General features: G+C 40.7%; 1 long non-coding RNA gene across 1 annotated transcript; it reads right to left on the reverse strand.

The window, feature by feature from the left end:
* Positions 1–419: 419 nt before the first annotated feature.
* On the reverse strand, positions 420–13,973 carry LOC107557628 (uncharacterized). Its single transcript, XR_001605416.1, has 3 exons — positions 13,568–13,973; positions 11,381–11,382; positions 420–429 (listed from the first exon to the last, which is right to left on the reverse strand). It is a non-coding gene; the product is annotated as an uncharacterized lncRNA (long non-coding RNA).
* Between the last annotated feature and the right edge of the window lie 2,139 nt (positions 13,974–16,112).

Consider the following 16,112-nt stretch of genomic DNA (forward strand, 5'->3'; position numbering starts at 1 on the left):
GCTGATAAAAATGTCAAATTAATAACATTGAGTGCTTAATTTCTGATACAGTGAGAGATGCAAACCCAATGTACATGAGATAAAGAAATATTAGGAGAAAAACACATTCAAACAATGGCCACAGAAAGCACCGAAGCTCCAGATGCAGAAGATGGATGGATGCTTTACCTGCTTGCGTTCCCATCTGCTCCGAGCTTGCTGCATTTGAGGGGGCGGTACCTGCTGCTGCTGGGGGGCGGGGTTCATGATGGTGGGCGCCGGGGCAAAAGAGGGCGTGAACTGGGGCTGGGCATGGTAATACACCCCAGCTGGAAACAAAAATGCCACAAACGTCTCAGACTTTCTCAAAATGACAATCTGTGCAATCACCCAATTCAGATTCACAAATCTCTAGGATTCAGCTGAGGTGAAATCTCACAAAACGCTGAACTGTCAGTGATTCTTATCCTGGTAAACGCGTACACCTATATACACACACACACACAGCACCCTCCTTTAGCAAACACACAATCTGTCACACCCAAATTTATATGTAAACTGCACACCATCCGAAAACAGCCACGCTCTCATCTGCATACGCACTGGTGGTCTGTACAACAGAGTCGTTTTAATGTCAACACAATAAGAACAAAACGTTGTGCTTTTGTAAAATAATGAAAGCAAACAGGGAGCATTTTCTGCCGTCTAGGTCTCTGTGAACTTCAACGCAAAAAAAAAAATGTATGTATAGTGCCTATAAAAAGTATTCATACCCCTTCATTTTTTTCACATTTTGTTATGTTGCTACCTTATGTTAAACTGCTTTAAATTACTTTTTTTCCCCACATCAATCTACACTCCATACACCATATTGGCAAAGCAAAAAAATGGTTTTTAACATCTTTGCAAATTAAAAACTTAAATGATTCCATTGCATAAGTAATCATACCCTTATCTGGGACAGCTGAAATTTAGCTCAGGAGCATTCATTTTGCTTGTAGATGTTACAACACTTCGAGTGAAGTTAACCTGTGGCAAATTCAATTGAATGGGTATGATTTGGAAAGGCACACACATCTTATTAAAACGTTTAACAGCTGAAGATGCATATCAGAGCAAAACCCAAGCCCTGAGGTCAAAAGAACTGCATGTAGAGCTCAGAAACATGTCTGTCAAGCCACACATCTGGGGAAGAGTTCAGAAAAAAAAATTCTGCTTCGTTGAAGGGTCACAGAAGCATGTAGTCTCTGTTACCCTTAATGGAAGAAGTTTGTGGAGATGTTTGTGGAAACCTACAGAAGGACAAACATCACTGCAACACTCCACCTTTCTGGGCTTTATGGCAGTGTGGCCAAACTCAATCCTCTCCTCAGTGAAGACACATGAAAACACACTTGGAATTTACAAAAAAGCACCTAAAGGATCTTGAGACTCTGAGAAACAAGATTATCTGGTCAGATGAACCTCAATTCTAAGCATCATGTTTGAAGGAAAGCAGCTCCGCTCATCACCTGCAGAGTAGCATCCCTAAAGTAAAGTGTGCTGGTAGCAGCCTCATGCTGTGGGGCTGTTTTTCAGGGACTGAGGGACTCGTCAGAGTAGAAGATAAGCTCAGTGCAGCAAAATATTGAGATAGCCTTAATGAAAACCTAGTTCAGAGGATTCTGACCCTCCGACTGGACAGAAGGTTCACCTTCTAACAGGACAGTGACCCTAAGCACACTTATAGACAACTCTGTGAATGTCCTTGAGTGGCCCAGCCACAGCCTTAGCTTGAACCTAATCAATTATTTCTGGAGAAACCTGAAAATGTGCGTCTGCCCCCATCCAACCTGACAGAGCCTGAGAGGTGAAGAGGGGAGGAGAAGAATAACAGATAATTGCCAAATGCTGATGAACAAAGCTTATTGTATCATACCCAAAAAGACTATAAAATACTTATTTTTAATAGATTTATGAAGTTGTTTGTGTTTTGAAGTTTGTTTTTGCTTTGTCATTATGCTGTATGGAGTGTAGATTGATGTGGAAAAAAAATAAAAAAAACAGTAATTCTTGGCAAAGCAAAAAAATGGTTTTTAACATCTTTGCAAATTAAAAACTTAAATGATTCCATTGCATAAGTAATCATACCCTTATCTGGGACAGCTGAAATTTAGCTCAGGAGCATTCATTTTGCTTGTAGATGTTACAACACTTCGAGTGAAGTTAACCTGTGGCAAATTCAATTGAATGGGTATGATTTGGAAAGGCACACACATCTTATTAAAACGTTTAACAGCTGAAGATGCATATCAGAGCAAAAACCAAGCCCTGAGGTCAAAAGAACTGCATGTAGATCTCAGAAACATGTCTGTCAAGCCACACATCTGGGGAAGAGTTCATAAAAAAATGTTGCTTCTTTGAAGGATCACAGAAGCATTTGAAGGGTCACAGAAGCATGTAGTCTCTGTTACCCTTAATGGAAGAAGTTTGTGGAGATGTTTGTGGAAACCTACAGAAGGACAAACATCACTGCAACACTCCACCTTTCTGGGCTTTATGGCAGTGTGGCCAAACTCAATCCTCTCCTCAGTGAAGACACATGAAAACACACTTGGAATTTACAAAAAAGCACCTAAAGGATCTTGAGACTCTGAGAAACAAGATTATCTGGTCAGATGAACCTCAATTCTAAGCATCATGTTTGAAGGAAAGCAGCTCCGCTCATCACCTGCAGAGTAGCATCCCTAAAGTAAAGTGTGCTGGTAGCAGCCTCATGCTGTGGGGCTGTTTTTCAGGGACTGAGGGACTCGTCAGAGTAGAAGATAAGCTCAGTGCAGCAAAATATTGAGATAGCCTTAATGAAAACCTAGTTCAGAGGATTCAGAACCTCAGACTGGACAGAAGGTTCACCTTCTAACAGGACAGTGACCCTAAGCACACTTATAGACAACTCTGTGAATGTCCTTGAGTGGCCCAGCCACAGCCTTAGCTTGAACCTAATCAATTATTTCTGGAGAAACCTGAAAATGTGCGTCTGCCCCCATCCAACCTGACAGAGCCTGAGAGGTGAAGAGGGGAGGAGAAGAATAACAGATAATTGCCAAATGCTGATGAACAAAGCTTATTGTATCATACCCAAAAAGACTATAAAATACTTATTTTTAATAGATTTATGAAGTTGTTTGTGTTTTGAAGTTTGTTTTTGCTTTGTCATTATGCTGTATGGAGTGTAGATTGATGTGGAAAAAAAATAAAAAAAACAGTAATTCAAAGCAGTTTAACATAAGGCTGCAACATAACAAAACGTGAAAATTTATATACTTTTTATAGGCACTGCATATATATATTAACCGAAAGCTGTGCTTGCCTCACAGACATGAAAAATATATCAACAGAAAGTGAAATGTCTACTTTTAAATGAAGCAATTCAAATGGAAAACAAATATTTTCTGATTATGTAATCCGTATGAAACGTGCACGTCCACTGTGGAGATGAAGAGTCAGTGTCGACTTCATCACTGCAGCCGAAAATACCGAAAACACTAGTTTATCAATGAATTATTATGATGTTAAGGCAGTCTTCTTGCTGTTTTCCCCTGAAACATTCATAATCATAACTTCTGCAGTGCTCTGTGGCAAGGTTTATGTGCGCGCTGATAGGCTACAGGCAATTAAAGGGTCATTATATGGTTAATTAATATAAGCATGCGATTAGTCGACTAATTGATTCAAATGTATGTAAGGTCAAAAATTATCAAAGACTTCTGCTTTCCTGTCCCAAACCTATCTTCAGTAACAAAAGGGCCATTTGGAATTCCTGAAGGCACAGAGGTGCTGATAGTGATCAATGCCTGTAGGCCAACATGTGTATACACCGGGGGTCTGCTAATTGTCACACCTTTTGCCCAGTGGGTGAAGTTATAATCTGCTGATTGGTCAGTTTGAATGTCTCACATTTGGTTTTTAGTCACATGGTCAAGGAAGGGATAAAAGAAGACTGTAACTGTTGCTCTGTTTTTTTCCTTGGCTGTCTCTCTTCTTGGGTCTCTGCCCTCTCTCCCTCTTTTTCTTCCTCTCTCTATCTCTTTCTCTCAGGTAATATTTTACATGTTGGGTACAATTAACTATGCTTTACCATCCTTCATCTATTTTGTAACCAATTCAAGTGTAACCATAACAAAATATTGTTATTAAACCATTTCAATTATTAATTATGTGCTAACTAGTCTTGATTCAAGGTTCATCTTAAAGTGTTACCTATTGCAATACAATAGTCACACAATAGCAACGCTCTCCCACATATGTAGCTATTCTAACTGCGCTTATTTCCGTCGTTGGTATAAGTGGCAGTGGGTGGTAATAGACTAGAAATGTACAGTTTTATACCATCGTGCTGATAACGTTTCTTTAGTCATTCGGCAATCCTACAGCCTGAACCACCGTAGGAAAACCATCCTTACATGTACGACTATTAGTCGATCAGAAAAATATTCAGTCGAGGGCAGCCCTATCATTTACAAAACTCTTCTTTCAGCTTCTACAGGAAGAACATGGACACAATCAGTGAGTTTTTCTGCTTGTTTTCTTACTGACTTACATTGTAGGAAGTCGTTCCTGGTTCTGGGAACAATGTTGGTGAATGTGACTGTGGAAATCAACAGACATGAACAGTGTGATTCTCATGATCCTGCATCCATTCCTAAGACATTTCTAATATGATGTTCTCCATGATATGAGATGATGATGGACTGGTTTCTGAGAGCAGATGAATCTGCAGGACTTTACCTCTGTCTGAGATCTTCTTGAGCTCCTCTTTGCAGAAATCCTCCAGTTTGTCTCTCAGCTGATGAACAGATTCTCTCAGATCATCAAAAGAGACGAGAGAACTGAAGAGATCGTCATTTATGTCTGTAGATTCAGGAGGTTCTGAGAGAGACTGGAAACTCTACAGAAAACAGAAATCAAAACTCATCAGCTCCACACTTCACTCAATAACCTGCACCGACATCAGATTTGGGCGGCTCTTGTTGACTCGACTGATCTTTAGTAACTCACCTCAATCCAGCACTTTCACAGCATCAGCTTCATTCTTCTCATATTCATTATATCACATTAGAGCTACAGATTCTAGTATTTGACACTTACACTATATGTGAACCTTCTGGGAAATAGTTTGGATGATAAAACATCTGCTGAGAACATAAATCTCCATCTAACAGCTCAAGCACATCAATGAGTCTCATTGTAGGGATGAGTAGATTTGCTCAGGAAAAACAGCTCAAAGGTTATGATTAGATTAACTGCTCTAAAGTTATAAATAATGGTCAGAGACACTGAAGCTTCACAAGGACCCTTAAGACTCAGGTTTGGTTTCAATATGTTGTAGCATTGCTAATATACAACCTTACTTCATGTTTGGCGTCTTCATGGTCAAATTCATCAATGTGTTACAAGCAAATAAAAATCACTTTTATCAGGTTTGAGGATCACCTGATCCAATTTTGATGAACGTTACTCAGAATCTGTACTATCAAGTTCACTGATTTCAGCATGATGTAATAAATCAGAAGGAAAAATTAGGTAAAAGCTGAAATGTTAGTGAAGTGTTTGACGGCTAAATATATCTTACAGAAGAGCTCAGAGAAATGATTCCTAAGAGATTTCCAGAGCTGAAAGCCATTTGTAAGCGAACGTCTCTTTCAGAAGATGATCAGATGAGAGTCTGACTGATGATTATATAATAAGACACTCATGAACTGTTTCTCTGTGAGTCTCTGTCACAGCAGGATCTGCTCAAGTCCACTATGATCCTGTTCTTCTAGATCTCTGTTACCTGCAGGAACTGGATGTGATCCTGTGTGTGTGAAAGCTGCTCCAGCTCAGCGTCTCTCCTCCTCAGATCATTGATCTCCTGCTCCAGTCGCTCCAGTCGTCCTTCAGCTCGACTCACTGCAGTCTTTTCCTGATCTCTGATCAGCCGTATCAGCTCAGAGCGGCTTCTCTCAATGGAGCGGATGAGCTCAGTAAAGATCCTCTCACTGTCCTTCACTGCTGTCTGTGCAGAGCGCTGTTAGGACACACAGTGATTCAGGCTTCAGTGAGTCTGAACTGAGATGGAGACAAACTTCTCTTCTTCTCCAGACTCACCTTATGAGACTCCACAGCCTCTCTCAGCTGCTGAAGATCTTTCTCTCTCTGCTGGAACGTTTTCTGCGTCTCCTTTAGCTGCTTCTGCAGGACAAACGGATGATAGTGAATGTCACAGAAAACAAATGATGTTTTATTAACAACGTTCGGGAGGAGCGCGTCAGATACTTAGCCTAATTAACACAAGATGAATGCTGTCACAAAACAACACAAGGGAAGCGAGGAGACGAGGAGTAAACTTCAAAATACTTCAAAACCAAATATGGGCATACAAGAGGTAAAACTAGGACATGGGTAGCACAAGGACAGAAAACACAACACAAACATAAGCCTAACATTACCTCCCCCTCCAGGATAATAACATCTACTGGGGAGGGGGGGGGGTGGGTGCTCTGGAGGCCCCTCAGGACAGGTAACACACTGGGATGGCTGGGCTCCAGAGCAGGACCCGATCCGGGAGACCCTGGCGGAACAGGAAGCTCGGGAAGCCATGGCGGATGGATAGTCTGGGAGACCCTGGCGGAGCTGGGAGCTCAGGCGGCCATGGCAGATCGGCCTCCGTGGCCTTGGCCAACAGCCCGGCCCCTACGGCCAGAGCTCTATTAGCCCCCTCCAAAAAAATTACTTGGGGAGAATCTCGGGTCTCGAGGCCCTCGCTGGGCTGGATCCGGGGACTGGGGCCCTCACTGGGCCGGATTCAGGAACAGGGGCCCTCTCTGGGCCGGATTCAGGAACAGGGGCCCTCACTGGGCTAAACTCAGGAACAGGAGCCCTCCTTGGGCTAAACTCAGGAACAGGAGTCCTCCCAGGGCTATCCACAGGATCAGGAGCCCATTCTGGGCTAGGCTCAGAATCTGATGCCCTCTCTGGGCTGGACATGAGACCAACAGCCCTCCTTGGGCTGAACGTGGTGACAGGGGCTCTCTCAGGGGCTCTCTCAGGAACCGCTTCCATTGAGGCAACACGAGAAGCAAGCGGCTTGGGAATGTCCTCCATGGCCATGACAGGAGAAGCAGCCTGCTTCTGAGGAACCCCAACAGACAAGACCAATAAGACTGATTAAAAATGTTCCTGTGGACAATACTTCAGGGGACATGACTTGCCTCTGGTCAGGGGCTGGAGCCTGCACTGGACTCTTGGTCAGGACACTGGAGTGAACTTTGGAACTGAAGTGAGCCGCAGCCGGCGGGCTTGACGTCGGAGCGGCCGGCAGGCTTGAGGGAGCTACAGCCGGTGGGCTTGAGGAAGTGGCGGGGCCTGGGTTAGCCGCAGCAGGCAGGCTGGACTTCGTAGCGGCCGGCGGACTCTCAGTACTCGCAGCGATCCCGCCAAACTCCCATGCTTACCCACTGCGGGCTAGGGCGGAATAGCAAGTGGTGACTTCCATGCCGCGGGGGGGGGGGGGGAAACGGGGAAAACAAAAAACTTTCAAAACCGACAAAACAAATGAGGAGAAGAGGCACTGCATACAGTTTGGTCCGGTATTCTGTCACGAAACAACACAAGGGAAGCGAGGAGACGAGGCGTAAACTTCAAAATAAACAGTCTTTTAATGATCCACAGTCCAACAGCGGTAACACAAGGCAGGGAGAACACAACATCGACGTTAATACCGGATGCTAGACTAAGGAAAACACAGGGCTTAAGTACACTAGGTAATTAACAAACACAGGTGGAACAGAATGAACATAATAAACTAATCAGGGAACATACTCAGGGAGAACTGAAACAGGTGGGACTAAATTAACTAAACGAGAACAGGAAAAGGAACAAAACCAAATATGGGCATACAAGAGGTAAAACTAGGACATGGGGAGCAGTTTCTCTTTCCCTGAACACACGTGTTTCCTGTTTCCTGGTTTTGTGTTTGAGTCACGTGTGTAAAAAAAAAAAAAGAAGCTGCTTCCTCATTCCTGCTCCTGTAGAGTCTCTCTCTCTCTCTCTCTCTCTCTCTCTCTCTCTCTCACACACACACACACACATACAGGCAGTGCATGGTGGGTCTTTACAGTGTCTGTTCTGTTCATGTCAGTGTTGTGCATCATTCGGATGAACTGAGAACATCTTTAAATTACAAACCAATGAATGATTTTGAATTGAGGGAGTAAATGGGAGGGTCTCACCTCAGTCGTGGTATTGAAGATGGAAGAGAGCGCTGGTCATTCACTTCCCAACCTACAATCCCTGCTGGTAACGAGACTCGAACCCAGGACCTTTGGGTTACAAGTCCGACTCGCTAACATTTAAAACTGTTTCTACACTATTGTGTGTGTGTGTGTGTAAGCCTGCAAAATCAAATTTTTACAACCTGAATTCCGTAAATGTTGGAAGGTTTTTTAAATCTGAATAAAATTAAAACTAAAAGAATTTAAAATCACATAAGCCAATGTTTTATTCATAATAGAACATAGATAACAATGCACAAAATGAGCTCATTTCAAATTTGATGCCTGCTACAGGTCTCAAAATAGTTGGGACGCGGGCATGTTTAGCATGGTGTAGCATCTCCTCTTCTTTTCAAAACAGTTTGAAGACGTCTGGGCATCAAGGTTATGAGTTTCTGGAGTTTTGGTGCTGGAAATTGGTCCCATTCTTGCCTGATATTCTCCTGACTACGAGGGAAAAACAGTTTTGTGAATTTAGTATTTTGTCTTGTCATTACATTGTTTAGAGCATAAGAAAAATTTAGACAAATAAAATTTTTGAAAAATTACATTTTATTCATATGTTATGCCATGTCGTCTGTAGAGGACATCACGACTTTAAAAAGTCCTGTTTTGTAAAAAATAAAAGAGTGGGATTTTTGTTTTAATCAGAAATCAATTTTCATTTTTTATATACCATTTTAATACCAAACTTTATATAAAGATGATTCTAAACTATGTTATGAAATATATTTTTAAAAAACATTTTTCTTTATGCAAAATGTGTGTAAAATGGCCATAAACAAGTTTTTCCATTATATACAATGTAGCTATAAACTGTATCTAATTTGAATAATAATGTGTTTTTGGGGCAATATAGAATGAAGAAATAAGTGTATAAGTGTCTCCCAAAATGTGTAACAAACATGCTTTAAGTCCTGGTGTCCTCTACAGTGGACATGTATGAAACTGATGTCCTGTTTCATAACAGAAGGTCATATTTTGATTTGAAACCCCATAACATTTTCCTGAGATGTTGATTTATGACAAACAATTTGTCAATTAGTCAGATTTAAATGATAATTACAAAATATTATCATATTTCCATAAGGGTGTTACATTTGATCACTAAATGAATGTCCACCATTTTTGTAGACCAAAGAGAGGCAGTGGTCACGGTGAAACATCCAATCATTTGGTATCTCTGAAAAGCCCTGAATGTGCTCTGTACAGGACGTCCAGACCTAAAGCTGTGACATGTCACGTCTCAGAGAAATAGCTAAAACATAATGTCCTCTACGGTGGATAAAACTCCATAGCTGGTAGTCAGGAGTATATAGGTTTCCAGCTGCTGAAGAGTCCGTGGTCGTATTTTTTGTTTAATGATGCGCCAAATGTTCTCTATAGGTGAAAGATCTGGACTGCAGGCAGGCCAATTCAGCACCCAGACTGTTCTCCTACGAAGCCATGCTGTTGTAACAGCTGCAGTATTTGGTTTTGCATTGTCCTGCTGAAATACACAAGGCCTTCCCTGAAATAGACGTCGTCTGAAGGGGAGCATATGTTGCTCTAAAACCTTTATATACCGTTCAGCATTCATAGTGCCTTCCAAAACATGCAAGCTGCCCATACCGTATGCACTTATGCACCCCATACCATCAGAGATGCTGGCTTTTGAACTGAACGCTGATAACACGCTGGAAGGTCTCCCTCTTCTTTAGCCCGGAGGACACGGCGTACGTGATTTCCAACAAGAATGTCAAATTTGGACTCGTCTGACCATAGAGCGGAGCAGAACGCGGGAAACTAGCGTTTTTAATCCATTCCTATGGAAGTTGAGCTTGCGCAACTGAAAAAAGTTCACACACATAAACACGCAGGTTAAACATAAAGAAGAGGACAAATCTGTCAGGCAGCCTGAAGCGAGAACAAAAGAGGAGAACAAGAGGAAACAGGACAACGGTAAGCATAGGCACCGATTTATATTTCTGCCCACACTCTATTCCACTCCAAACCAAATATAAAACATTTTATTCATCAGTTTACATTAGCAAATGATAACGGGCTAGGTTGTCATGCAACAACTGTGCCTTAAATATTTTAACATTCCCATTTTTTACAGCCTAAATATTTTTTTTAGAGCACACATCCTGTTTTGTGCATTATTAGATGTGTTTTGTCCACATTTCATATTTTGTATAATTATATCACTAGGTAACAAAGATACATTAACAAAAATACTAAAACAAAATCTTTTAGAAGGGCCTCACTGATTAATTTTGCCTGGGGCCCCCACTTCATGCAGGTCCGCCTCTGGTTTCTTCATGTGACTCCAGACAGACTGATGATGATCAGATCTCTGTGTGCAGCACTAACATCTCACTGCGTTATTACAATTAATGGCTAAATGAATGTTTGGAAATCTAAACTGATATTTTCTGCTGACACACTACAGCAAATATAGAAATAACTGACTTAAAACCATGTTTATCTGCTGAAAATATTAGTTCTAATAATTTTGGCCACCACTGTGTATATATATATATAAATATAAAATAAAACAACAAACAAACAAGGCGCTACATCAACACTGTACTGCAACTACAAGCTTAAAATTCCCAATTCTCATATTATGCATGCAGTTTTCTGAGCTCGTATTAATTGCGAGACTTGGATAGAATATTTGCATGACTATTGCATAACTGCATAAAGGAGATTAAAATGATGAAATGCTCATGAAAACGTCACATTTCACCTGGATCAGAATGTAAAAACAGGGAATTACATTTTGCAGTTTGCATAAAGACAGATTTTCAGGACCAATAGTTTTTTTTTTAATCCAGTTTTAAGACCAATAGCTGTTTTATGTTGCAACATTAGAGTGCAAAATTACCGTAATGCATTCCGAAGTTCAATTTTTTGTAATTCCCAATAGATTTCATTATTGCAATTTGTCATTTAAATAGTCAAAAAGGCAGTGCAACAAAACCTGCAATTCTCACAGTAAAGTATTCACCATAGACAGATGCAATCATTTTATTTTACAGTAGAAATGTAAATGTCAGGATCAGGCCGATCTCCTGCAGCAGCAGCGCTTGATCTTTGTGACGGAGGAGCGCTGGAGAGACGCCTCCCTGCTGTGTCTTCAGCTGGAGCAGGTGAGCTGTGATTTACAGCAGCTGCAGGGCTCAGAGACGCAGCTCATGGGCCTGGTGGATGAGCTGCACCAGGAGGCCCAGCTCAGAGCTCAGCAGGCTGAAGTCCTGGAGACGCAGCTCCGCGAGGAGACTCAGAAAATAGAAGACCTAGAGATGCAGCTAAACAGGTGGAAAATCAGAGGGTTAAGAGGGACATTCTAAAACGCTTAATGTGAAAAACGGTTAACATGGCTTAATGTTTTAAGCCACTTGAAGCGTTTTCTTTATAATGGTTTTCTATGGGAGGAAAACGCTTAATGTGTAATTAAACATATTGCGTTCTTATTATGGGCTCATCTGCTTGTCTGCCTTATCAATGTGTTTACTAAGTTTGGTCTTTTAAAAACACTATTAATGCATTAAGCTACGTTAAGCATTTCAGAATGTCCCGGTAAAGATGAAACTTTAGGACTTGTTGGACAGTGTTTATAGATCTATAGTATAGTCTATAGTCTTAAAGGGATAGTTCACCCACAAAAGGAAAATTCTGTCATTAATTACTCACCCTCATGTCGTTCCAAACCCGTAAGACCTTCGGTCATCTTCAGAACACAAATTAAGATATTTTTGATGAAATCCAAGAGCTCTCTGACCCTCTACAGACAGCAAGGATCCTAAGGTCCAGAAACGTAGCAAGGACATCGTTAAAATAATCCATGTGACATCAGGGGTTCAACCGTAATTTTACGAAGCTACGAGAATACTTTTTGTGTGCAAAGAAAACAAAAATAATGACTTTATTCAACAATTTGTTTCCTCCGCATCACCCTATAGCTCCATTTTGGACAGTATCACATACATAAACAACGTATGCAATGTATGTACGCGGATGCGCTGTTTACGTTGATCTGAACGTTAACAGCGTATCCGTGTGCATACATTGCATACGTTACGTTGTTGTCTATGGAGGGTCAGAGAGCTCTCGGATCTCAATGCAAAATATTTTAATTTGTGTCCGAAGATGAACGATGGTCTTACGGGTTTGGAACGACACGAGGGTGAGTAATTCATAACAGAATTTTCATTTTTTGGCGAGCTATCCCTTTAAGTCTGTATTTTATATTTGTTTATTTTTTATTGATCAGTAAATCGCTGGAGCTGATGGAGCTCCAGATGTTGCATGAAGCCCTTCGGCAGGATCTGCGCAATCAACACAGCGCCCACCAGAAGACGGTGGAGGAACTGCGGCTCGATAATTCGTAAAGAGCGGGTTGAAGAGACCCCAATAACGTGATATTTAGCCCCTGGAATGTGAATTGTATTAGGGAACCCCGGCAAAAAATTTGTATTTTACCCCCCGGAATGTGATTTTTTTTACTGGGAGACCCCCCTCAATACACGATTGGGCTAGTTTTGAGTTGAAATTGGGCGGGTATTGTTGCAAGAACATGGCAACCCTGATAAACGCACACACTTCACTAGTTTGTAAACTCTTGAAAATGAGCAGATTTGTCCTGCGACGCCACAAACATTTTATAGAATTATCGTGTGAGAAGTAGTTCAACCTCAAACGACCCGTTCTGTTTCATGCATCCTTTCTTAAAGTTTAGTAGAGACGATATATGACATGTCACTACCAATACACAGCCAATACTAAATTGTCCCTAGCATTAATTTTGATCAAACAATTAAATATACAGCATGTGTATGTAATCACTGTTGTTGTAATTTCAACCTGAAATTGATCACACCATTGATATTACCTGAGAAGTTAAAGAGATACGCTAAAAAAACGTGCGCTTTCAAGGACGCACACTTAATAAATGTGTGGCGTAAGAAGATATAAGAGCTGAAGTGTTTGAAACATACGAGCACAGTTCAGATGAATGATAAAGTTTACCCTCTTTAACTTTTGTGCTCATCTGCTTCTCCCATTTGCTCTTTTTACACTGACTATCGCTAGATATAGACTAATACAATCACATTCAACAATCATTTCTCAAATATTTATTACAATATATACTGATAAACTGAACATTCACGTCAATGCTATGAGAGACTGGATGCTTTCAGCTGATTTCTATTGAACTGTCACCAATTGAACTGCAGCTTAAACTATTTCAAATATAGTGAATTAAGCTACAAACTCCATCATAATGCACAATGTTTCCATCTGACAAGTAGCATACTGGCCTGGCATGCAGCAAGACGTGGCGGAGTACGTAAAAGGATGCCTGGTGTGTTGCCAGTTCCAACCGGCAAACCCAAACCACCGAGCACCACTGCAACGGAAAGGAATGACCTTCCCATGGTCGGACCTCCAAATAGATTGGGTGGGACCCCTACCACGGTCAACAAGGGGTAACAAATACTTCCTCAACGTGGTTTGCGAATTCACAAAGTGGGTAGAGTGTCTCCCAGCTCCCAACGATACAGCAGAAACAACAGCCTGCCTTTTGATGAACCACATCTTCTCAAGGTTCGGACTGCCTTTAAGGGTCAACTCTGACCGAGGAACCCACTTCACCGCCGAAGTCATGCAAGAAGTGTGGAAACTCTTGGGTATACAGGCCAAGCTCCATATAAGCCAGCACCCAATTTCCTCAGGTCAAGTGGAACGAGTCAACAGGACCGTGGTCAGCATGCTGAAGAAGTACGTGTCCGCCAATCAAAAGGGTCTTGGTTGATTTCCTGTCAGTATGGTAAACTCATCTACTCATGAGATCGAAATTCATTCGATCAGGAGACGACAAAGCTGTCTTGGTATCAAGGACTGAAAGAGGTCAGTCACAACCTATAGAAACCCCCATGTTTTGGGACCCACCAATGGATGGAACCCTTATGTCCAGAACAGGAAAAGGATTAAATGATGCCCTCAGGCCAGCACAGGATGTACAGCGTGACGCCACATGACTATCCCATGGTTAACTAATACGTTTATGTCTTAAATATGTGTGATGTGTTATTGAAACCACGATATCTTAATCGTTGCTTTCTAACTTTTCTCTTTAGTTAATTACGATTGCTGTGTATGCAAAATACCTGTTGTTTGAGTTTGGATGAGAGCTGGTTGTATTCACAGAACATTGGTGTAAATGAATAATTGATATTCAGCGTTATTTTCCTTTGGTGATGACTGCTGAAATCGGTGTTGAATGGGTGAATTGAATTAAACAGTAAAGATAAGGCAATCGCTGCTTGGTGTTCTACTAGGCTGAATTTAAAACCACTCGTTAAACGAGTTAAGACTTTGAAAACTTCATGCAACTCCGTCAACTCATTTCCTTGAATCTTTGTGTGTATGTGTATGTTTTAGTTAGGTTTTTATGTAATCTAGATTAGCCAATAAAATTCATGTTTCATTTATAAACAAGAAGTTTCTTGGCTCATATAATTTTAAGGTTAAACCTATGCCAAACGATCCTTGCTTGCTACTTATCTCGTAGCTTACTTATAATAATTACCTCTGTTAAGAGCTTACAAATAATCTTAATTGTGTTGACTGTGGCCAGGAAAACACATATTAAATTTTTTAAAAGATACCAAGAATCACTGGCTCGCTGGACGACCTTGATTTGAAGTAAAACTAACAAATTTGGAATGGTTTGATCAGGTGGACTTGGGACATTCAGACCCGAGTTCTAGCAAAACCTGAATAAATTAATAATCATTAATTCCCTATAATTACAAATTAATAATGAATAAATAAATGATACAGTCATTACATTAGCTTGCAAACTACTAAATGTTTTAATTGTGACAGAGGAGTGCGTCAAGGTTGCCCCATTTCTTTTTCTTTTGGCTGTTCATATAATAATATCACTTAATAGTTTACAAAATCCCACTTTGAAAGGTATTTCTGTATTTGGTAAAGAATTTAAAATATCTCAACTTGCTGACCAAAGTACCTTATTTGTTAAAGATCAAAGTCAAATTCCTTTAAATATTTATATTATTCAATCTTTCTCTAAAGCATCAGGCTTATATTTAAATTTATCAAAGTGTGAACTATTTTGTCTCTATGATACCCAACAAGCATCAATACATCATATACCTGTTAAAGACTGTGTCAGGTACCTGGGGATTTTCCTTTCTACAGATAGATTGGAGCATTTAATCTGTGTGAGAAGTTTTGCAGCTTCTTCATAGACAAGATTGTTGGTATTGGGTCTCAGATTTTATCATCCTCATCCAAAAGTTGTTATAATTTACAGATTAGTTCTTCTAGTCTGTCTGTTTTTCAGACTATATCTCACTCTGATTTGTTGGCTGTGATTTCTAACATGAAACTAACCACTTGTTCTCTTGATACTATTCCTGCTATCCTATTTAAGGAGGTATTGGATGTTGTTTTACCTAGTGTACTTTCCATTATAAATGCCTCTCTGCATAGCAGCACTGTTCCATCCTGTTTAAAACATGCTGTGGTTCACCCCTTGCTAAAAAAAACAAACCTAGATTCTTCTGAACTTCACAACTATAGACCCATTGCCCTTTTTGCTGACAGTTCTGGAAAAAGTGGTTTTAAACCAATTTACACCATATTTAACTTCTAACAACATCTCAGATCCTTTTCAGTCTGCTTTTAAGGTTAAGCACAGGACGGAGTCTGCTCTATTAAGAGTGACAAATTATATCTTGTTATCAGTTGACTCTGGAAACTGTGCAGTCCTTGTTCTGTTGGACTGAAGCACTGCCTTTGACACTGTGGACCATTGCATTC

This window comes from Sinocyclocheilus grahami, unplaced genomic scaffold (genome assembly GCF_001515645.1).
Source record: "Sinocyclocheilus grahami isolate Dianchi unplaced genomic scaffold, SAMN03320097.WGS_v1.1 scaffold612.1, whole genome shotgun sequence".
Taxonomy (NCBI): domain Eukaryota; kingdom Metazoa; phylum Chordata; class Actinopteri; order Cypriniformes; family Cyprinidae; genus Sinocyclocheilus; species Sinocyclocheilus grahami.